Source organism: Ovis aries, chromosome 12 (genome assembly GCF_016772045.2).
Source record: "Ovis aries strain OAR_USU_Benz2616 breed Rambouillet chromosome 12, ARS-UI_Ramb_v3.0, whole genome shotgun sequence".
Classification (NCBI taxonomy): Eukaryota; Metazoa; Chordata; class Mammalia; order Artiodactyla; family Bovidae; genus Ovis; species Ovis aries.
Genome location: NC_056065.1, coordinates 42,132,633 through 42,156,358, shown reverse-complemented (window position 1 = coordinate 42,156,358; position 23,726 = coordinate 42,132,633). Strand labels below are relative to the sequence as shown.

The following is a 23,726-nucleotide window of genomic DNA, read 5'->3' as shown; positions in this document are numbered from 1 at the left end:
AAAATTAGATCCTGGTGATGGTGGCACAACCTTGTGGATATACTAAAAACCACTGAACTGTACACTTGGCATGTGAATTACACCTCAATAAAGTGGTTATAAAAAGTGGGGACAAAAAGGGGGAAAGCTAATGGCACTTACGGCATTGAGTTGTCATAAGGGCATATGCAGCACACAGCCTGGCACAGAGGACATGCTCAATAAGGACCGGTGATTAGTCAATTCGTGTGGACTGGGGGAGGATGAGTTGGCATCCTGGGCCTGGGCTGGTGTCCATAAGCGTGTACTGCTGGGGCTTGCAAATGTCTACCTGGGGCCCGGGGGCCCGGCCAGCAGGTTGTCAACCCTCTGAGCTGCCCCCCACCCACCCCTGCTCAATACTTGGTTGGGATTCCTGGGTGTCTGCTCCATGGCAGGCATGGGAGAGTGCGCAGCCCTCCTTCTGCCTCCCCGCCCGGGTCCCTGGAGAGGAGGCTACCCACCGCGGCGGGCAGACTGCGCTCACTCTCCGTCTCACAGAGCACTCATATTTTCCATGTGCAGCAGACCGTGAATTCACCTTCATACTAGTTACAGGGTTATTTAGCCTCTCCTGACACTGACAATCACCAAACTTTAATTCGCTGCTTGGCTTCTCCCTGCCGTGCCCTCTGCCCACCCCCCAAATCCCTGGGAGAGGATGGGAAGAACCTAGTCCAGCCTCCTCCAGCAAAGCCTGCCCTTTGGAGTGATGGAGCGATGGGAGGTTGGGGAGGGGGGATGGTGAGAAGGGGAAGATGATGGACAGAGGGCGGAGGGAGAGAGCAGTACCACCAGGGCTAAGGGGAGCTTGCATCCTACTCCTCGGGCCTGACACTAATGTATTCAACCCCACGTCCATCCTGTTATGAATGAAGACTCAGCTGACCAGGCTTCAGGTCTGAGGGCTGGCAGCCCTGGCCAGGACCAACGGGGCCAGAACTCACTGAGATCCCAGAACCAGGTGGCTGGCACGGGCTGTCCTCTGCCTGATGCTGGACAAGCAGGTGCCCATCTGAGAACCCTCCAGAGGGAGCCCATTCTTACCAACCTGAGAAGCCAGCTCTCATTTCTCCAGCCTCTCCCAGTGCCAGTCTCCTGCCCAGCCAAGCCCCCCTGCCCTGCAAAGGCTTCTCCCTGGTTTGGAGCCCTGTTGCCTGTATCACGTCTGTGTTCCTTTGATGAAGGCAGGTGCACGGGTGTGTGCTGAGTTGCTCAGTCATGTCTGACTCTTTGTGACCCCATGGACTGTACCCCACCAGGCTTCTCTGTCCAGGGGATTTTCCAGGCAAGAATACTGGAGCAGGTTGCCATGCCCTCCTCCAGGGGATCTTCTAGACCCAGGGATCAAACCTGCGTCTCTTACATCTCCTGCATTGGCAGGCGGGTTCTTTACCACTAGTGCCACCTGGCAAGTGGTCCTGCTCAAAGCTGCTGACAAACATCAGATGGGAAACAGAGACTGAGACATCATCCACCAAGGATCCAGATCATACAATCCTGGGACCATGGAGAAGACAGGGCCCCAGTGTGTCCACAAGTCCACTTCTTCACCCACTGGGAGTGGCCACTGCTACCTGGAGCACCCAGGCCAGCCCCAGCACTGTCTGTCTCTCTTCCCTTGCCTTTAGCAGATCCCCTTCTTTGTGTCTCCCTTGTGCTCCCATACCTTTCCATGAGTGGACCTGGCTTCCAGAAGTTCCAAAGAGACCTCTGGTTAGCTCAGGGGCCAGGCAAGCCCAGAGACCTCAGACTCTTCCTCTTAGCTCCCTTTGATCTCCTGGAGTGGTCACCGTCACCTTCCCCAAAACCTCCCAGGCAATTGAGGTTTCCTCTGAGGACCATTTGGTGGAATCATCACATGCACGCACACTCAGTCATGTGGTCATGTCTGGCTCTTTGCAACCCCATTAACTATAGCCCTCCAGGCTCCTCTGTCCATGGATTGTCCAGGCAAGAATACTGGAGTGGGGTGCCATTTCCTCCTCGAGGGGATCTTCGCGACCCAGGAATCAAACTCATGTCTCTTGTACTGGCAGGCAGATTCTTTACCACCAAGCTACCAGGGAAGCCCAGGAACTCTCTTATTTGCCAAATCCAAGCTGGCTCCATCAGTCATTCATTAGGCAGAGAGTCTAGAAGCAGCGAGGACTCTGCAGACAAAGACCTGGACTGGGGGGCTTGGGAGAGCAGAGGTGGGGCAAGGGCAGAGCCACAAGAGGAGAGGCAGGGAAATCTATCAAAGGGTCCCAGCTCTGCCTACTGCTCCCTAGCCCAGTTCTGCTGCCCCAGCCTTGCTGGCAGGGGAAGTGGCCATGGTGGCCTGGGCAAGAGAGACGTCAACGGGAGCGATGGCAGAGATGGGAGAAGGGGCCTGTTGACTACAAACTGTCCATTATGGCTCAGATTATAAGCATATTGCGCAGGGCTCTCTGCACGCTGCCGAGGAAATCCAATACGCTGAAAGGTTAATGCAATCAATTAGGGTGACAAGGAAGTAAAGTAAAGCCTTCGGAGTAGATGAAAAGGAGAGAGAGGGAGAGAGAGCGCCATGGAGTTGGGGGTGGCAGCACGGGTGGTGGGGAGGTGAGGAGGAAGAGAAACTAATAGGATGTTGAGAGAAGGCTTGGAGGGGAACACAAGCCTACAAAAGGCTGGGATCCCTCAACGAGAGGATGGAAAGAGAGAGAGCAGCAAGAGCAGCAGGAAAGAGCAGTTAGTGATCTGTGCAGGGACCCGGTTCCAGCTCAGACCTTTGACAGCTGCACAGCTTCAGTTTCCTCCCCTCTCCCTCTCCCTGCCAACCTTTCCTCTAGAGCTTGGAGCCCGGATCCCAGATTAGCTCAGTAGTGATGTGCAGCCTTGGTCCCTGCCCCTGGACAGAGCAAGTACCCACATAACATCCAGGGCCTGCTCCCTAGAACTGTGGCCTGGTTCCCACCTTCCCCAGAATGAAGCCCAGCTCGGCCTCCTTTGCCCTCAGCAGCCCCCAGGATCACAGCTTTCAGGCTTGCAACAAGCCTGAAGAGCAGAGAGAATGGCAGTCCCTTTCACAGATGAAAAAACTGGTGCTTGAGAGGTGATGCAACTTCCCAGGGCCCTGCAGCAGATGTGCAGGACGTGGAACTGACCTGAGAACTCAGGGGTGCCCAGTCCACCCCCTGGAGAGGGGCATCTTCCACAGCACTTGCTCAAGCGAGGAGCCTCAGCTTCTCCAAGATGAGGGACTCAGAGGTCCCGGGGCAGGAGAGGGGCTCTGCATGGAACCTGCTGAGGGCTGACTGCTGCCTCCTAAATGCCTGGGGGAAGACCCCCACTCTGGCAGGTATAAAGGAACAAAGGAGGGAGGGAACAAAGGAGGTAGGTGTTGCCTACCTGTCAGACACCTTTAGTCCCATCCACTCACATGCTTGAGATGGTTAGATAGCATACTGACTCAATGGACATGAATCTGAGCAAACTCTGGGAGATAGTGAAGGACAGGGGAGCTTGGTGGCTTATAGTCCTTGGGGTCGCAAAGAGCTGGACACGACCGAGCAATTGAACCACAACAACTACTTGTCCAAATAACACTGCAAACAAGATATTCTGCTTACCTTGCAGAAGAGGAAACTGGACCTGAGAATTTCTAAGGCTACAGGATGGAGATACAAGGCTCCTGGGATGCTGGGAGCAAGAGCTCTGAGGAAACTGTCAAGGAGAGGACAAGTAGGTCTTCTTGGGAGGTGGGACTCAAGAGGATATGAGGTCCTACAGAGACGAGAGAGAAAAAGGGGGGCCCCAAAGGGACCAAGACTGCAAGCGGTCCCATAAGCTCAGGGATGGGGCTCCCTGACAACTGCCCAGGTGCCTCAGAGCAAGATATGAGCACAGAGCAGGATAGCAGTCGCACAACCCTGTGAATGTACTTAATGCTAGGGAACAGCACACTTAAAAATAGTTATAATGGTAAACTTCATGGTATGTCTATTTGACTAATTAAAAAAAGAGAGAGAGAGCAGCAGATAGGAGCCAGAAACTCGAGTGAGAGATAGTAAACCTTCCCTGTAAAGGGCCAGAGAGTAAATACTGTAAACTTTTCAAGCCAAACATGCTTTGCTGTAGCTACCCAGCTCTGCCATCTTAGAGTGAAAGCAGCCATAACTAATATGCAAATGAGTGGGTGTGGCTATGTTCCAATAAAACTTTATTTACAAAAACAGGCAGGGGGCCAAAGTTAACCCTCTGGCCATATTTTGCCAAGCCTTGCTCCAGAGAATGGAAGCACCTGGGGGTGACTTTCAGGACAGAAGTAGCCAATCTGAACCTTGCCAAGAAGTAGAAAGAAGGGCTGGGCAGAGGGCAAGTCAGGGTCTCCTTACCCGAAGAGGGTGGAGGAAAAGAAGAAAACTAGGGCTGGCATGGGAAACAGATGTTCAGGAACCAGTCCTTCCCAGCTCCCAGCATCCCCAAAAGCCCTCCACTGTGCTTCAGATGGCATGAAGGGGCAGAGAGTTGCAGCTCTCAACATTCCAGGAGTCCTGATGCCAAGAGAGAGGTGTTGGGCTATGGCTAAGAGAGGATGGGAGTGGGCAGCTGCAAGGTCGGCCTGGCCAGAAGGGATGCCAGGGGAGAGAAAGACGAGGAGAGAGGCCCGGGGAGCAGAGCTGTAACCAGGGTGGTGCTGGCGGCAAAGGGAGGAATCCACGGGCCCCAGCGAGAGCGCAGGGCGCGGGCCGGGCCTGCCCTACACCGGCCGCCTCTGATCACGTTTTCAGGGCCACTGCCCGCCGGCACAGACAATGCTGGGAGAGCCTTTGAAGTCCGAAAGGGATGCCGCGGTGGGAGCCGCGCGAATCTCTTCCCTCCCCCCATCCTCTTGGGGGAGGGGGCCAGCAGGACAAAACCCAGAGCCGGTCACAGCCGGGGCCCCAAAAACGGGTGAGACAAAGGGAAAACAAACAGGTTTGGAGCCAGGCGCACGGTGCCGTGTCTGTCCCCCACCCCGCCGCGCACGGATGATGGATGGCTGCAGCCAGCTAGCTCTCCCGCTGGGCAGGCCCCGCTATTTACATAACACTGGCGTTCCACCGGTCACCTCTGACACGGCACTGCCTGGGGCCGAGGCCCAGTGGCCCCCGAGGTTCCTCCAGCCACTGGAGGACTGGGACAGTCTGTGAAGGTGCAGCCAGGCCAGAGGAAGGAAGGACAGCAGCCTGCTCTGGGCTCAGAGTCCAGGGCCTCCTCCCTGCCAGCGTCCCATGGAGGGAGGAGGAGGCCAGGGGGTAGGGTGGCCGCCTCCCAGGAGAGGCAGGACTGGACTTCTAGGGCTTTCAAGTCCATATGGTTCCCAAGCACAAGCTGCAAGCAGAGCCTCCAGGGAGAGAGGCAGCAGTCAGAGAGGCTGACAGCACTATGGAGAGCTGTGCATGGTCCTGCCAGGCAGCTGACACCTTAGCCTGATGCTGCCTTGAACAGATTCCACGCCCAGAGTCAGTGATCCACAGGTCCCCAGCCCATTTCCAGCCTAACTATCAATCTGAGACACTTCTACCAGGGTTATCTTTTCCTGCCAGGTTCAAATGGGGTGTGTGCCTCTGATTCCTTATCTCCATCTTCCAGACCCACCCCGGGTGCTTGGCAGGACTGGGCCCAGCTCAGACCATATACCAGGTGCCTGGTCTCCAGTAGGGGGAAGGAAGCAAGGATCCAGAAGGGCTCAGGCCTTACCTTGTCGTGGGTCCTAGAGGCTCCTCTCTTGCGGTGGGGGTGTCACTTCATCCTGAGGAAGGACAGAGAAGAGCCTCTTAGCCTTTCAAGGCAGGACCCGTACAGTTCCCCAGAGTGTGCCACCACCACCCCCAGGGCCAAGGGACTGATGCTGCAGGTTGGTCAAGGGTGTCAAAAACTCAGATACCTGGAGTGGGCACTGATTTTGGACCACTGAAGTACATGCCAAACCAAAATTTGAAAAAATTTAGAAAGAAGTAGAGGCTGATCACAGTGGAAAATATGGTCCTCAGGGCTCTCCCAACCAAAGATAGGGAAGTCAAGCTGCACTGCACACACGTCTGTGGAAGCAGAGATGCGCGTGTAAGGGCAGGGTGCTCCCCTGGAGCTCCAGTGGCTGAGCAAGCTGGGGACTGGGGACAGTAACCGGACACAGCAACACTCATCCCTTCACTCTCTTCCCCTGGCCCCTGAAAGTAAACCGACAGATGCCGAGCTGTTCCCTACAGCGGGTGGGTGACAGAGGGGCCAGGGGGACCAGGGGCCGGGGACCAAGAAGCCTCAGCCCCCAGAGATAGGCTGCAGACAGCACCTTCCACCCTGCAGCCCCACTGATAAGTCACAACCCATGCTAGGGGCCCACGCAGGGAAAGGGAAGATGGTCCAACTAGATAGGGGGTCTTTAGCCAACACGCAACTCGCCTAGTTTGCCAGGCCCAGTCCCTCCTGCCCAGAGTGTGAATTTGGGGAGCCAGGTTCAAATGGGACAGACTCCTCCTGTGGACAGAAAACCCAAGGAGCTCTCTGCCCACTGACCTGGGCCCACCTGCCCTTGCCTGAGGCAGGCCCTGCATGCCCACCCCAACTCCCACCCCCTACTCCCACCCCCAGGGCCTTCAGGACTCCACCCACACTGTTTTTCTGTTTACTAGTTGTTGTTGTTTTTTTCTCCTCACTCCCTTATTTGTGGCTTATCAATGATGCAAGAGGAATAACACCAATTTCCTTAGGCTATGTAATCCCCAAATCAGATTGGGGGGATTGTGAGAGGTGAGGTGACCTTGTACCGGGCTTTTGGAATGCCACCCAGTCCCGCCGCCCGCCCTCGAGTTCCCAGGACATATTTAGATAGATAATGCTAATTGTACTTGACACGTCCTCCTAAGGAGGGCTGGGTCCTCAACCAGCTTTCGCTGCCTTTGCTGGGCTGCCTGGGTGGAGGATGTCCACTGTGGCAGAGCCCACCCTGCTGGACACAGGGCTTTCTGGTGGGCTCTGAGCAGTTGGGGCGGCGGTGGGGGGTGTTGTTCATGGACTGCGGAAGCCCTTCTGACCGAGATGGTGAGAAGCTAGGATTCTGCATAGAGCTGGGCTGACGGAGATAGGGGGCAGCAGAGAGGAAAGGGGAGCCCTGCTGAGATGGAAGACAGGGCAGAGGTCGGCAGAGTGGAAAAAAGAAGCAGTCGGAGAGGAGAGCTGGATGAAGTGGAGGCCAAGAGGGGCTGGGCCGCGGGGCAAAGGATGGAGACCTTGAGCCTCTGCGGAGAAGCAACGGGCGGCCTTGGCTGTCAGAGCTCACATCCCAGCCAGCCAGGGACCTGGCGGGGCGTCGTCGTTGTCCAGTCCATCCCACACCCGACTGCCTGAGATCTCTCAAGGCACCCCGGCCAGCCTCCCTTGAACCCCCAAAGCCCCCCAACTCCACAACTCCAGTATCTCCCTTCTACCACCTTTTTCTCCCCTCCCATCCTCCCCGGCAACTGTGCATTTATTAATTCATGAGGCACTAATTAGTTCTTTGTTTAATTTTGTGTTAAACAGACTGACCGGAATGATAACGACTTGCAGTGCAGTGTTGCCGTCCCCAACCACCCCTGTTTTCTGACAACAAGGGAGCGCGGGAGACCGGAGCGCTGAACCCAAATCCCTCAGCAGTTGCACTTCATTAAGTCAAAATGTGACAAGAAGCTTAGAGAGCAACTCACAGATCTGATCACACAGAACAATCAGGGAGGAAACTTTCCAGGAGTTGGTTGGGGGTGGTGGAGAGACGGGGAGGGGCCGAGATGCTTACCATGCGGGGACTAGGACGAGAACTGGGGTCCTGTCCCTCCCCTGCCCCTGGGGCAAAGGCCTGGCTGACTGGAGCATGGAGGCTGTCTCTGGGTGGGATCTGGGACACTCGGTGGATCCTGGAACCCTGGAGGAGGGGACCTGAGAAGTTCAACTTTATCTCTCTGTCCTGCCTGGGCATCTTCTCCTGTCTCTCTCTACCTCTCACTACTCCTGAAGTTTGGTTCTGGCTTGTGTGAGTGAGTGACTGGGCACACCCTGGGCTTGGTGGAGAATCAGAAAGCTGCTATAGTTATGGAAGGATTCTACAAGGCCGGGGGGAGGTACAGAGTAGGAAAACACAGAGTGGAAGAGGAGCCCCCACACTTAGGAAGGTAGAATAAGTGCAACCCTTCTAAGCTAAGCAAGAGAAGTAACGTGCTCAGGGATGCTGGCAACTTTCTCTGCCCGCTATTCATTCACCCATCCACCCATCCATCCACCCATCCATGTATTCATCTAATGTACTTTAAGTATTCTGACCAGAAAACTGAGGATCAAGAGGTTGAGCTCTGTGCAGAGGTACAGGGCAAATCAGAAACAGAACTGGATCTGTTTGGCTTCTGGGCTGCGGTAGTTGACTGTAGACCTTGTTACCTGCTCCCTCCTGTCCATGTGAAAGAGCAAGATCTTGGCCCAGACCCATCAAGCTTCTAACCCCATAGAGCTACAGGGAAGGATCAGAATGAAGCCCTGTCCCTGTCTAAAGACAGGGCCCCTGCCCTCCTTTTACCTGACCTTAATCTCAGAAGATGTGGACGATGCCTAACATGAATGAGAATATAGAAGGGGACATGACGAGAAGAAAGAGAACAAAAGCACACAGAGAAAGATGACAAAAGTGAGCCTGGATTGTATGCGCAAAAAGCACACAGAGAAAGATGACAAAAGTGAGCCTGGATTGTATGCGAAGATCCTCTTGCCTTCTTCCCATTGGCCACCGCGCCAGACCAGGTGTGGCCTCACTCATCCGCTGAGAGCCCGGCTGGCCAGCCCGCAGGCCCAGGCAGAGTCTGGAGGTCAGCCTTGCCCTTGCCCTCCCCTGACCAGTTGGGAAGTGCAGTGGTCTCTCGCCCGAGCCTGGCAGACCTGAGCTGGCTTCTGTTAATTTGCTGTCAGGCTACCTAAGCAAACCAATTAAAGCTAATCATTAATTATAAAAGAGAGCAAGAAGAGTAGAAGAGAGGGGAGAGGGTAAGAGTGAGGTGGGAAGGAGGCGAGGGCAAGCGGGGCGGACAGACAAGGAGCAGAGGGCCTGCAGGAGCCCGCTGCGGGACTGTGGGCTTGGGAGCCAGAAGAGACCAGAGGCCCAGGCGGCACTGGAGTAGAGGGAGGGCGGGCAGGGAGTCAGAGATGGTGAGCAGGGGGCTGCCACAGGCCAGGGGTGGAAGGGAAGGCCGGAGAGCAGGGGGGCGGGGAGGGAAGGGTGAAGAAGCTGCAGTGACCAGCGTACCAGGACCCGAAGAGGCCTCATCCGCCTGCAGTCAGTCCCCTCTGGCTGGAGCTGCCGACCCTCCGGGACTTGGCTTCGGAGCATCTCACCCCCAGTTTCCCGGCTCCATATTTATGAGGCTCAGCTGATTACGCAGCACAGGGCCAGGCTCCCGGCCCTGCCGCCCCTACCTGCTCCCCAGCCCTCTCAGGCCACGAGGGGCGGCCCAGGGCAGCTGTCGGCCCATCTACCCACCCCCCTCAAATCCCCATGCTGCCTCCTGCCCCCTCCCCAACCCGCACACAGCCCCCTCCCCGGCCAGGCCCTTTCACAGGGCTGAGGCCGTGTCAGAGGCAGCTTGAGGAGGGGGGCAGCGCAGACAACAAGGGGCAGTGTCATGGAAACGGGCACTTTCCCCGAGAAATATTCTGTTTGGCCTCCTTCCTGCATTGAGGAGCTGTCAGGAGCCTGAGTGAGAGCCACACCACCCCGGGACCAGGCGTGACAAAACCTATTTTCTGCCTCAAATTTGATTGATTAAAAAACTTTTTAGGAAAACCATGTTAAAAGAGTGAAAAAGAGAGAGAGGAAGAAGGAGAAAGAACGAGAGGGAGAGCGAGGAACCAGGGGGAAGGAGAGAAAGTGGATGGCAGACCTGCTGGGCGCAGGCCGCAGGCAGGGCCTGAGCAAGCTGCCCGGCCATGACGCCTGGGCAGGCGTGTCGGCGGGACGGCCACCACATAACCAGGCAAAGCGGAAAGGTCAAAGGAAGCCCCAGGCTTTTACACAGTGGTTAGCAGGACCCTGGGGGCGCCGAGGGCCCGCACAGTCCAGCAGGTGCCGGACCCAGAGGAGGCGGTGGCTGGGGTAGGCTGTCCATCCTGTTCAGAGAAAAGAGCCCCACACTGCAAGGCTGGCCCAAGGCAGGTGGGGGTCAGCGCCAGGCCTCTGGATTGGCTCTGGAGGCGAGTGGGGTTTTGCAAATAGCCTGGGCTAGGATTTGGCCAGAATCCTGAAAACTCTGCACTGGGTCAAGAGGAAGGGTCTAGGAGTTTGGAGCCGGGAAGGGATTTTCCCACCTTGTTCTTGAGAAAATCCTGGCTCCGTAGGTACCCAGCTGACCCATCCGTCCTGTAGGGGCTGAAGCCTCTGAAGGTTCAGCACCCCTCACCTGCCCTCTGGGTTGCATGCCTTCCCTGCCCAGGCCCTTGGCTCCTTTGCTTGATGGTGCCCTCTGTGGTCCTCACACCAGGCTCACCTTCCCTTTTCCTGTCTCAGAAGCCAAGACAGGCCCCACCACAGGCTTGGACTGTGAGGGGAGGCCATGCCTTTCTCCCTAGGGCTGCGGGAAAAGGGCCAGCCTCCCCACTCTTCCCGAGCCCTCAGAGGCCCCGCCTGATCACTCCAGGCAAAGGTGGCTCAGATCTTCCTAGCATCCATGCTCTCCCCAAGAAGAGCGGCCCAGGTGAGTGGCTGGGTTTTTGCCCTGTCTGAGGGCCTCGAAGGTCAAGGTGAAGAATGGATCTGGCAGAGCTGTCAGCAAGAAGGCTTCTCCCAGGTGCTGGGAGGGGTGCTCAGCAGTGTCCAATGTGGTCTATGCAGCTCAGGGCTCAGTGTGGGCGAGGCGGTGTCTCCTTGGACAGACGGTGCATTCTACCAGACAGATGCACAGACAGACAACACCTGCTCTGGGCCCTGCCCAACCCTCCTCCAAGGCACTGACTTAGATCTCATCCTGTCCCTACTCCACAATGATCATCAGAGAGTCACTGAGTATGTCCTGTGCTCATGACATTGTGCTAGGCCTAAGGAAGGTAAAATACATTGCTTACATGGGCAACAGCGAGTAGGTAAGACCTGATTCTGAGTCCTGATTCTGTCACCCTCCATGGTGTCTGCTGGGGCAGGCAGACTGCTTAAGCTCTCATGGCCTCAGCTCCTTCAACCGAAGAGGCAAAGGGTATGAGCCCCCACCTTAAAGACAGTTCATTCAGTAATATTTCTTGAGCACCGACTATATGTTGAGTACTCCCCTAGACCTGGAGAACACTGGTAACCAAAGACAGTCCTCAAGGAGCTCCCATTCTGCGGCTCTTGTGAAGACTCTGTGAAATAACACATTGCACCATGGTCTGGCACATCGTACATGCTCAACAAATATTGCCTGTTATTAGCTTCCAGAAGCCCTGCCTTTAAGAAGCAGGGGAAAGGTCCAGGAATTTCACTCCTAGGTATGTACTTGAAAGAATGGAAAACAGGGACTCAAACAAAAACTTGTACACCAATGGTCATAGAGGATCCATTCACAATAGCCAAAAGGTGAACACAACACAGACGTCCATCAGCAGATGAGTGGATAAGCAACATGGGGTCACCCACACAATGGAATATTATTCAGCCATGAAAAGGAATGGAGTTCTCATACCGGCCATTACAAAGAATGAACCTTGAAAACATTATGCTAAGTGAAAGGAGGCAGACACAAAATACCACACACTATATGGTTCCTTTTACATGAAATATTCAGACTAGGCAAATCCATAGAGACAGAAAACAGATTAGTGGTCGTCAGGGGCAGGCGGAAGAGGGAAACAGGGAGGGACTTCTAACGGGTGTAGAGTTTCTGTTTGGGGCAATGAAAACCTTCTGGAACCAGATATTGGTCGTGGATCCACCACACTGTAGATGACGGAATGCCACTGGATTGTACAGTTTAAAAGGGTTACAACAGTAAATTTTACACTATGTGCATTTTACCACAATACAGAGAAGTGCTGTAGCTGAAGGAGGAGGAGGAGGAGGAAGAGACGAAGGAGGGGCTTCCCTGGCAGTCCAGTGGTGAGGACTCTGCACTTCTACCGCGGGTGCGGGTTCTATCCTCGGTTAGGGAACTAAGGTTCCCTGCGCCGTGTTGTGTGGCCAAAGGAAAAACTAAATACATTTTTAAGAAAAAGAAAAGAGGGAGCTCCATCTCGGAGAGAAGGCTATTCCTGCATGGTGGCTCGGCACGGATATTAGACAAGCCAAGCAAGGGGGTGGAAGGCGAATTATCCTTCTTTCAGATAGGTCCCCTCTCCCTCTTGTCCTCAAGGACATCGTGCACTCCTGCCCCAGGTGTTCCCAGACCTCACGTGCGCGCTGATGGAATAAACAACATGAGAAGGCTAGGATGGCTCCAGAGATAGGAGGACACGTCCCTCAGGAGCCTACGGTCCAGTCTCTCTAGCACTGCCGACTGTCTGCACACATGTGGTCTGGCTCCTTTCACATGTGGATCTCAACGCACACAGCCCACTCCATCCATCTCTCTGCAAGGCTCCCCAGATAACACTTGCTGCTGCCCAGCATCTTAGTGCAACACGCTGCCCTCCACGTGGGGAAAGAGGGTCTGAGTCAATGGCTTCCCCACCCCTCAGGACTCCAAGGCTCCCCGAGGACCAGGAGTTCCACCTTGCAGGAAAAGCCAAGGATAACCAGGGAGCCGGGCCCTCGGGACAGTCTCCCTCGCCCCCGCCAGCCCTCAGCCCAACCCTCCTGGCTGCTCCCGCATGCATGTGCACATAGAAACCCCTGTCTTGGCCCGGGAACTGTCAGGAGATCAACAAACAAAAGCTGCTTCTTGACAGGGAGTCATTTATATTTTAGCTTCGTTCCATTATCCTAACGAATCCTTCATCAGCAGATGCAATATTAACAGCAGAAAATCAGCTCATTACATCCGAGGGGATTTCATCAAGACAGCAATCATGTATGCAGCTCCCCAAGCCTTCAAGAGGCCAGTGTGGCTGTTATTTATTTATTTTGTTACTTATTTATTTAATTTTTGGGGTTCTTTCCACATAATTGCACCGCATCTCAGATCTTTAATAAATAATTTGTAGGTCCTGAACTGCACACAGCTTTGCTCTCTGCCACGAGAGCCTACATTAGCCAAAATATTTACCAATATTTGAAAGTCATTAGGATCAGGAGGGAAGTGGGGAGGGACCGCTCTGTTCTTCTAGAAACGGCCTGCTCTGCAGCTGCAGGGCTGGGTCTTCACTCTGGTCCTCCACGCCCATCTCCTGGAGTGGGGGTCTGGCTTGCCCAGCTCACTGAGTTTGAGCAGCGGATTCCCCGGAGCTCTTAGAGAGTGAGGCAGCCATCTCCAGGGATTCCTGTCGGCTGCTTGTGGCTGAGGAGCCTGGCTGCTGGAAAGGACCCCCTTGGTGCAGAGGCAGGAGGCTGGAGCACGCTGTCGGGGTGACATTGCCAGGGTTCGCCTGACCAGTGAACAAATGCTGAACATCAGGGTGCTCAGTGAGGGAAACCCTCCTTGTGCACCAGCAGGCCCTGGCTCTGCTGCAGCTGCGAGTGCAGAAAAGTCTGATCTGGGAATCCCCTGTGGGCCAGTGGTTGGGACTCAGTGTTTTCATTGCTGTAGGCCCACATTCAATCCCCAGTCAGGGAACTAGGATTCCACAAGCTGTGCAGGACAGTTAAAAAGAGGGAAAAAACGAAAAAAAAAAAAAAAAAGTCTGATCCATTCCTCTCAGCTTCCCAAGGTTATGCCTCTCACTTCAAAGGAAGAAAAAGTTAGTGGGCCCAGAAGGCAGACTTAGTGGGCCCATTCTACAGACGAGAAAACTGAGGTTCAACAACCAAAGCTCTCTTCCCAAGGCAACACAGCTAGGCCCAGAACCAGGATTTGGACTCAGAAGTGACCCTGCTGGGCCTCCATTCTTTCCCCTAGTCCATAGCCGTCCAATGACATGGCCTGGCCTTCCAAAACATCCTGGCTCCAACCCACAAGCCTGGAGTGGCTACTCGGGCCCCTGGGCACCCCCTGCCACCACCACTGGGCTGGCCATGCTTTCATAGGTTTTTCCCAGCAGGGGCTGGATTTCTGCCCAGCCAGGAATGTGCTCCCAGGATGTCAATTCTAATCTCCCCAGTGCTCTGACAGAATTAAGCTCCAGTTTGTCCGACAACATCCCAAAGTTTCAGAAATCCAGGGCAGACTCCCTAATCAGGCTTCAGGACAAAGGTCTGGCCTGACCCTGTCACTTCCATTTACTCCTCCTGTCTGTCTCCCAGCCACGGCCTTTCTGCAGCTTCCTCCACCCTCTGCCCTTCCCTGGCCAGATCAGCCCCCGCCCTCTCCTCCAAGCTCCCCTGTTTCTCCGCCCTGCACTTCCCCTCTCTGAGCAGCTGGGCTAATCCTGTTGCTCCACTATCAGAGGAATTCCTCTGAGACTGACCTGTCGCTCAGGGCTCGCTGGGCCTGCTGGCCTCACATTGCCTGGGGTCCCTCTGGTTCATCGCCTCTAGGGAGTGCACAGGCTCAGCCCTCCTTGGCTCGGGAGAGGGTGCTCAGTGCAAAGTTATTCTCAAACTCCGCTGAACCTTGCCTGCAGTCAGTCTGACTTTACTGCCCCTGAGGCATCCTTCGGCCTTGCCCAGCCTCTATCCACCGATTCAATGGACATGAATTCGAGCAAACTCTGGCAGACAGTGAAGGACAGGGGAGCTTGGTATGCTGTAGTCCATGGAGTCACAAAGAGTCGGACACAATGGCTGAACAACAAAGCCTCCATCCTGTCTGAGGGGGCAGCTTGTGGGCTCTGGAAAGCCTTGGCCCTTTAGCCATGCTTGGGGGGCCCTTTTAGGCAGAGACCTCTCCCCAACGAAGTCTGTAAGCCACCAAGAGGAACGCTGGGTGGCGGACAGTGAAACTGGATGGGCAGGGCCTGCAGTGAGAGCCCCCAGCGCCATCAGAAAGGGGTGAGGAGTGGAGGAGCTGGGCCCGGAGAAGCCCCCCTGTGCAGCCAGAGGACAGCCCCCCAAGACGCCAGGGACGCAGAGGTGCCTCCTTCCCTGTCCCCACCACACCCAGTACCCAATTTCCCTTTTTCACAGCTCTGGTGTGGACACAGAGCTCTGATACCTGCCTCGATTTCCAGGGAAAATCACACACACAGGCTGATCCGAGGAGACAAAGCCTTATGGAGGGGCATCGGTAGGGACCACGAGCTTGAATCTAGTTTGCTCACATCAGAAGATTCCTGGGGAAGAGAGGGCACCGGGAGCAGTGTGGACAGTCAAGGGGAAGAGCAAAGGTGGCTGCACTCGAGCCTGTGTGCTAACCAGAGGATCAGGGCACAGGGCTCTCCTGGACAAAGCAGGGGCAGGAAGATACACACGGGGCGCAAGCAGAAGGCTCACAGTGGAAAACAGCATGGAAATGTTGCTCTACTGGTCGAGGCAGGGGTGTTCCCCCAGAGCCACCCAACCCACAGGGAGCACAGAAAGTGCTGGGATGTGGCGGGCAGGCAGGGTCACTCCAGGCTCCTCGGCTTCCCCTGTGACCTGGGTGGAGACCTCACCCCGGCGTGGAGTCCTGTCCCACACAGGCTGTCTCACGCCCTCCCCTGCCCGGCTTCCTTGGCCACAGCCACACTCTACGGAGTGGGGATCGCTAGACGAGGGGTGGCTCCTTACTCTCTGACGGTCTGTCCTGCATCTCATCCAACATCCCCATCCGGAGGCTGGTCCTGCCCTCACCAGCACAATCAGTGCATGGCCTGGCGGATTCCCCGAGAGCCTGGGGTGAGCTAGGCCGATGGAGGGACAGAAGCAAGAACTAGGCAATAGATCTCTATAACCAGCCCTTTCTCTGAAGAGCAAAAATAATTACTGTACTTTTTACTTAATAACAGAAAAATCTATCCAAACAAAGGCCACCGGGGAGAGTGGAAGAAGGCCCATCCGTCAGCTCTTTCAAGGAAGTCTCTGCAATCCCACAGCCCCCACCCCTGACAACGTCACAGCCCCCCAAAACTCCCAACTCTGCTTTTCAGCCTTTCCTTCTGCCGCGTCCTTCCTTTCTTGCTGTGCTGGGTGTTGGTGAGACGGTGGGGTTTTTTTTTTTTTTTTCTTTTTTGCAATTTATCAGCAGATTGTGTGGAGCTGAGTGGTGTGAGCCTCACCCTGCTAAATAAAGCTTTGGTATTTCTGATAAAGCCATCAAATTCCTTATCACACTGACACAAAGTGCATTTAAAGAGACAGACACCCTGTCCCTCCCTTCCCACCAGCCCCTGCCCCCTCCACTCAGTTCAGATTTCCAGCTGCTCAGGCTCTTGTGGATCAGACACCAAATACGGCTCCTCCGGGAGGATGTGGGGGGTGGGGGAAACCAAGAGGCGGGAGGGCTGCCCGCTCCAACTCCCACCCACCTGTGTCAGAGCGGCCAGCACCCTGACCAGGGACTCAGGTCCACAGGGAGTGGCTTGTGCTTCCTTTCCCACCTCTGGAACCAGAGGGAGCAATCAATAGACACGCCCTGCAATGGGCTTGGGGGGGGGGGGGGTGAGAGGGGATGGCTTCACGACAGTGTAGTCCTGTGCTAGGACAATCCCCAGCAGCTGCTAGAGGAGCCCCCAGTAAACTGCCGGGCCCACCAGGCTGCTCAGCCACTGTGCACACATCAGGTGGCCTGAGCCACTGTGGTACCCAAGCGGAGTACAAGGACAGGGCCAAGAGGGGCCAGCAATACCCATGAAACACAGGCTGACCATGTTCCTGTCAGGCTTGACCATGGGTTCAGCAAAGCCCTGATTCCTCACACAGCCCTGCAAGGCGGTGGAACTATCACCCCATTTGGGTATTACTCGCTCAGTTGTGCCCGACTCTCCGATACCATGCACTGTATAGCCCACCACGCTCCTCTGTCCATGGAGTTCTCCTTGGCAAGAATACTGGAGTGGCTTGCCATTCCGTTCTTCAGGGAATCTTCCTGACCCAGGGATCGAACCCGGGTCTCCTGCATTACAGGAAGATTCTTTACATCTGAGCCACCAGGGAAGCTGGCAGAACTATCACCCCATTTGATAGATGAGGAAATCGAGGCTGGCCTGAGGCCTCAGAGCCTGCAGCAAGCCCAGCTGCAGCTCCAGCCGAGGCCGGCCAACAGCTCTGCCAAACGAAAGACTCTTTACTTAATCGATTTGCAGAGTTCACACCCACCTCCCCATTTATGATCCCACAAAGACAGGTCTTCCCATGTCCCAGTGCTCCCCTTCCACCTCCCTGGCCCTAGCTTGTCAGCCCAGGCCCTGCGCCCACACACAGCCTGTTGGTTGAGGAATCAAATTTATTATTTTTAATTATTTTGATTTATCAAAGCAGCAGCTACAATCATATTAAACCAACTTGGCTTCTTGGCACTGAACAGTTACAGCTGCCGCCGGACTCCCCCACATTCTATAAAATGCCCGGGCTGTCATGTACTCCCCGAGGAGGGCACCCAGGGCCCCTTCTCCAAGAACCCCGAATTTGAAGACCACCAGGGCTCCCCCGTGCTCAGCTAGAAGCACATGCAAAGATGCCGAGGGCCAGAGAATAGGAAAGGAACATGCTGGAGCTGAGATGCCAGGTGCTTTGGGAAATAGTCACCTCCATCCCCCAGCCCCAAGACCCTTCCAGAGTCTTGACCCACTGGAGAGTCACAAACCCCTCAGCTGGCATTTGTGGGGGCTGTTATCACTAGTGGTAAGAATCCTGCCAATGCAGGAGATACAAGAGATGTGGGTTCGATCCCTGGATCAGAAAGATCTCCTGGAGAAGGAAATGGCAATCCACTCCAGTATTCCTGGCTGGGAAATCTCATGGACAGAGGTGCCTGGTGACAGTCTATGGGGTTGCAAAGAGTTGGACATGACTGAGCACTGCTATTTGAATTTTTGATTATAATTATGTCTCAGGCCTGCACTGGGGCACTCAACAGAGAGGAACCAGACTGCTCCTCAGCCCCTGCCCACAGGAGGAATGATGGCCCACTTTTTTCAAGGGAAGAAACTGATGTTCACAGAAGAGGGGTGATCTGCCCGGGGTGTAGCTCATGAATACAGCCAGGCCAGAATCCAAACTGATTCCTTTTGAATGAAACACCGTAACTCGACAAGAACTCTGCCTTCTCCTTAATCTGGGAGCAGCGCTCCTGCCCAAGTGCCATGGCCGGTGCAAGAAGGTGGCAGAAGAGAGAGAACCTGAAGTTCAAGGTGATGGCCCTGTGGGGCAGCAGAAGCATGAAACCAATTGGTTCCCACGAGATGCCCAAGCCCACACCAGGGCATGAAGAGGGGCTGGCCTACCTGAAGGGCACAGGTAGAGGGTGGTGCACAGGTGAGCAGATGCACCACTCAGCCAGGCTATACACTGGGGCATAGCCCAACCCCTCTGCATCCAGAAGCCTGTGCACTGCAAGGCAAGACCCACCATTACAGCCAAACTTCTTAGCCCAACTTGGCACACAAAAAGCATGAGTGATTCTGGCAGGCCTGGAACAGGCACCTCCAGGGTCCCAAGGCCCACAGAACACACAGGAGTCAGCTCTCTGCCTCTCACTGTTGTTTAGTCGCTAAGCTGTGTCTGACTCTTTTGGACTGTACCCCACCAGGCTCCTTTGTCCATGGGATTTTCCAGGCAAGAATATTGGAGTGGGTTGCCATTTCCTCCTCCAGGAGATCTTCCTGATCCAGGGATCAAACCTGCATCTCCTGCGTTGCAGGCAGATTCTTTACCAAGGGCCACCAGGGAAGCCCTCTCTACCCCTCGAAGGAAGGCGAATCCTGGGAACATGGGCAGGGCTTCCTGGTGGGGTGACAGGAGGCAGCAGTGCAGAGACAGAGTCTTCACACCAGTCCTCTGACTTCATGCCCAGGAATTACAGCTGGCTGCCACCTATCCAGGAAACAGACTCCCGCTGGTCCCCACGGCCCAGAGGACCCCCCCCTCCAAGTCCAGTGTGAAGAGCTTGCCTCTGGCTGCAAGTTCTGAACCCCAGTGGGTATTGAAGGGCATGTTAACTGGCTTCTCTGAGGTTGAGTTTCCTGATTCATGAAGTGTGTGCCCCTCTCAGAGAGAATCTGCCTGCCAATGCATGAGATGCAAGAGACTCGGGTTCAATTGCTGGGTCGGGAAGATCCTCTGGAGTAAGGAATGGCAACCTATTCCAATATTCTGGCCTGGGAAATTCCATGGAGAGAGGAGACTGGTGGGGTACAGTCCATGGGGTCGCAAAGAGTCAGACATGACTGAGCACCACTCACTCACTCGCAGTGCTGCTTTCAGAGGGCTGTGGTGGGGATTCCGGGATACGATGAGCACAAAGCTCTTCCAAAGTGTCTACACATTTTCTATGTGCAAAAAGTGATGGCAATTGTCATCATCGTCGTCATCACCTAAACACCTCTCTATCCGGAGTACAGCACTTGGGTTTGTGTCTTTGGAGCTGGGATGGCAGAGAGCCCGGGGGCGGGGGGGGTGCTCAGACATGTCTAGAAGAGGTCTTGCCCATCAGCCCTGGCTACTGCAGCCAACAAGGACCTAGGGTTTAAGGCAGGAGGAGAAACAGGATGACCCGTGGTGGTCACACTTGCCTATCAAAACCCTACATTCACACAGCTTTCCATGGGGAATCATGCCCTAATATGGGCCCAGCAGCTTTCTGGGTTATTTCGAGTGTGTGTGATAATGACTCCAGGCTTTGCGTCTGCTGCCCCCAGACAACTTTCCATCTGGGGAGAGGGATGACGGCTGGCAGAGAATGAGAAGGGCACAGGGAAGCCGAAGGTCAGAGAGGATGCAGAAAGTGGGCACAGACGGATAAGCCAAGGGGAGAGGAAGAGCAGGAGGCTGGAGGAGTGGAGGGGTCAAGGTGAGAGGGGAAGCATAGAGAGCTGGGCAAAGCCAGCCAGAACTCCAAGACACAGGTGGGCACCGGACTCCTCCCAGCAGGATGGCAGTGTGGCCTGCAGCTTGTCTCCTTGCCAAAACGCCAGTGGAGACCCCTTCTATTCAGGGGTCAAGCTGGGCTCCTGGACAACCACCCAATGCCTGGGAGGGCCCCTGACTCTTGAGTTTAGTCACATATAAATGATCTGTCCAAGCTGGGCCCATCAACTTCCAGGCTGCACAGGGTTAACTCTAGAGGAGGGGCTGGCTGGCTTTGCCTTCACTCTACCTCAATTTCTACTGCTCCCATCACCTACCTCCCCCACCCCCTGATCTTAGGAAAAAAACCCATCAAAATAACTATTTTATGTCTCCAAATATGCAGATCATTTTCTTTAATGAAAGATGCTTGACGTCTCCGATCCAATTAATATGCAAATGCAGGAGAGGATTTATTTGTGACATTCTGTCTGGGTGAGAGAAAACAAAAAAGGCCTGTTAACCAAAACACTAATTGCTGTGACTGATTGTCACATATCATCATTTTCATAGGATCTCCTCCATTCCCAGCTCTCAGGGAGCTTGAAACCAGGACTCATCCACGAGGCATCAAGGAGAAACAGGGCAACTGGCTACCTGTGGGCGAGGCCCCTCCCACCAGAATTGTGTCTGGGGCCAGAGGGCGGAGGCTCCGATTAGTTCTGGCCCCACGGGGGCGGTCCCGACCTTCTACAGAACTTGCTGGTTCATCTTCCTTCCTGCAGCGCACTTCGCCACTTAGATGCTGATGTCCAGACTGGAAGAGAAGAGGCCTGATCTCCACTGGATCTCATAGGCGGGGGGAGGCCTCAGCCCATATACCTTCCTGCCCTGCTCCAGGTCAACTGCTTTCTTGCCATCTGCTCCTACCCACTTGAAGGTGAGGTGGAGGCCGGCCAGTGCTCCAAGGAGAGAAAGTCTCCTAGGGTCCTGTTGGTTACCGCCCTTCACCGCCTCTTCTCTTGCTCCTCCTGCTGTTTCACCTTGAGGTCCTCGCAGCATTTGTGGAGAGAAGTCACCTGGGGAAACTGACTCATGGCATGGCATCTTCTTCTTAAGATGCCACATGGACACGTTTGAGCAAACTCCGGGAGATAGTGATAGAAGACAGGGAAGTCTGGCGTGCTACAGCCCATGGGGTCGCAAAGAGTCAGACACGACTGAGCAACTGAATAACAAGGGACCCACTGCAACTGGGTATCATGTCACCCCTTCTCCCCTGACTGCACTGAAGGGGGTGGGTCAGCTGTCACAGCCTCATCTTCCCTGAGCAGCTCTGACCCCTCAGTAGGACTATGAGGCCTTCTGTAGGGAGACCAGGGAGGGGAATGACTATTGATGGATATCCTTGTCTCCAAAGGCCACAGAGGGGGAGTGGAAAAGACAGGTTTTGCTTAAGTTATCGGGTAAAGGACAACAGGGTTCTGGGTGCCACACAGTCCACACTCAAGGCCAAGGGGCAGAAGAAGATTCGCTTAGGCAGCTTCTTTCCCACATAGGGGCCAGCGGACAAGTAAAGACTAGAAGGCAAGACTCTGAGCTCCAATAGCTTAGAAGGCTGATCGCTGAGCACTTGAGCATAAACATTCTGGGCACTCAAAGAAGGCCTCTCTACCTTCCCGTCTCCCCTGTGGGACTCCCCAGAGATTCTGAGGACAATGAAACCTGGGGACTAGGGAGCCAGTGTGACAAGGCCAAGGAGCCATGGGGGTCCCAGAGACCCTCTGTGGGTGCTGGGCCCAGCTGAGGGTACAGTGAGGGCTCTGCATCTTTGGAGAAAAGTCACTGGAGGTCAGCGAAGCAACAGTGATCTAGTGAACACCAATGCACACCAGCCCAGGGGACAGAGGTCGCTCCCAGCAGGGCCACGGTGGTGGCAGGAAGGTGGCCGCCTCCCACTGACCCCAGTCTCAGCTGTCCCCATCTCCTGCCCTGGCCCAGCCGCTTCCCTCTGGCAACTCCGCCAGGGCCTCCAGGGAGAGCTGGCGCCAGGGCAGCACAGGGCAGACGCTCTCCCCCCAAAAGGCCTGCCCCCGCACCCCGGGAACAGGCTCAACAGGATGCCATGCGGGGGAGCCTGGAAGCCTTCCGGGAAGAGCACAGCCCTGGCACCAGTCCCGCGGGGAAGGAGGTGAGCTGGTCTGCCACTTGGTCTGCCGCTCACCTGACTTGCGCCCACGACAGCTGAGCACCAATGGGATGTGCGTGGGTGCAGACAGGAGGCAAGCATCATGGCGCCAGGGGCCCAGGGGGAAGGGCGGGCGGCTGGGGAGTGGCAGCAGGTTGGCTGGTCAGCTGAACAGAGCTCAGCTGTAAGCGCCAGGTGTGAAGGTCCCACCCCCCAGGGAGGGACCCGAAGAAGGGTCCTCAGGGAACACTGATCCTGTCTTGGGTGGCCCGGAAGCACCCATGTTCCCCAGCCTTCCCCACCACCACTAGCCAATGAGAGCAGACAAGCCTCACTCCTGCTTAGCTTGGGTCCACTTGCGGATACTCACAAGCACATCCTGGGGCACTAGGGTTCAGGGACCATTGATATGGCCTCACTGTGCTGAGTCTGAACCCCTTTAAAACCAACCCATCTGTACAGAACCCTCTCATAAAACAAAGGGGACTGTGAGCAGTCTATTTATTAAAGATGCCCGTTCCCTACCCCATGGCCTCTCACCCTGGGAGCAGCACATGGCGACCCAGGCTGTGGAAGGCGGGATGAGCAAGGTCTGGTTGGGTGAGACCAGCTTCCAAGCACTGGGTAGGGAGCCCCTGCACTTGTCGGGGCCCCTTCCTGGCTAAGAGGAGGGGTCCCCAACCTCCTGGCCACAGACCAGTGCCTCCTGGCAGATCACCGGCGGCATTAGACTAAAGTGCACAGGGCTTTCCTGGTGGCTCAGTAGTAAAGAATCCACCTGCCAATGCAGCAGGCAGGGGTTGGATCCCTGATCCAGGAAGATCACACATTCCGAGGAGCAACTAAGCTCAGGGACCACAACTACTGAACCTGTGCTCTAGAGCCCGGCAGCTGCAACTACTGAAGCCCTCATGCCCTAAAGCCCGTGCTCCACAACAAGAGTAGCCACCACAATGAGAGGCCAGCACACCACAACTAGAGGGTAGTTCCCCAGTCGCTGCAACTAGAGAAAAAGTCTGAGCAGCAAGAAGACCTAGCACAGCCAAAAATAAAGAGATTACATTGTTTAAAAAAAGAAAAAAGAAAGTGCGCAATACATGTAATCCACCCGAATCATCCCGAAACCGCTCTTCGGTCCGTGGAAAAATTGTCTTCCCCAAAACTGGTCCCTGGTGCCCAAAAGGCCGGGGACCCCCGGCTTAGAGAGAACGCCTGGACCCCAGGGTATCATATTCTAGGCTCCCTACCCTGCTTTGTCTACCTTGGCTCTCCTTCCCTGTGGTATGGCTCCTCCAAGAGCCAGATGCCAAGACAACACATCCCACTGATGCATTTCCACCTACTTCCCTCTTGCAACCCGGCTGGTCTCATGGTCAGCTCGACTCTGGCCATCTCAGGTGGCGCTGCTTCAGTGTTACACACCCCAACCCCAAAGACCTTCTTTCCCCGGATCCTGGGCTTCTCCCTAAGTGCAAACCACATCAGCAGGGGTCAGTCCCTAACTCACATCCAACATAGGATCTGCCCGAGTCTCTCAGTTCATTCTAGTTCTAGGTGGGGGACTCTGTTTCC

General features: G+C 55.2%; 1 protein-coding gene across 2 annotated transcripts in view; it reads right to left on the bottom strand.

Annotated features, from left to right (window-relative positions):
• Positions 1–23,726, bottom strand: part of CASZ1 (castor zinc finger 1) — a 154,643-nt gene that overhangs the window by 62,764 nt on the left and 68,153 nt on the right. For both annotated transcript variants that reach the window (XM_042257266.2, XM_042257267.2), the window contains exon 3: positions 5,728–5,779. The gene's annotated coding sequence lies outside the window, so the exon portion shown is untranslated. The remainder of the gene's footprint in view (positions 1–5,727; positions 5,780–23,726) is intronic.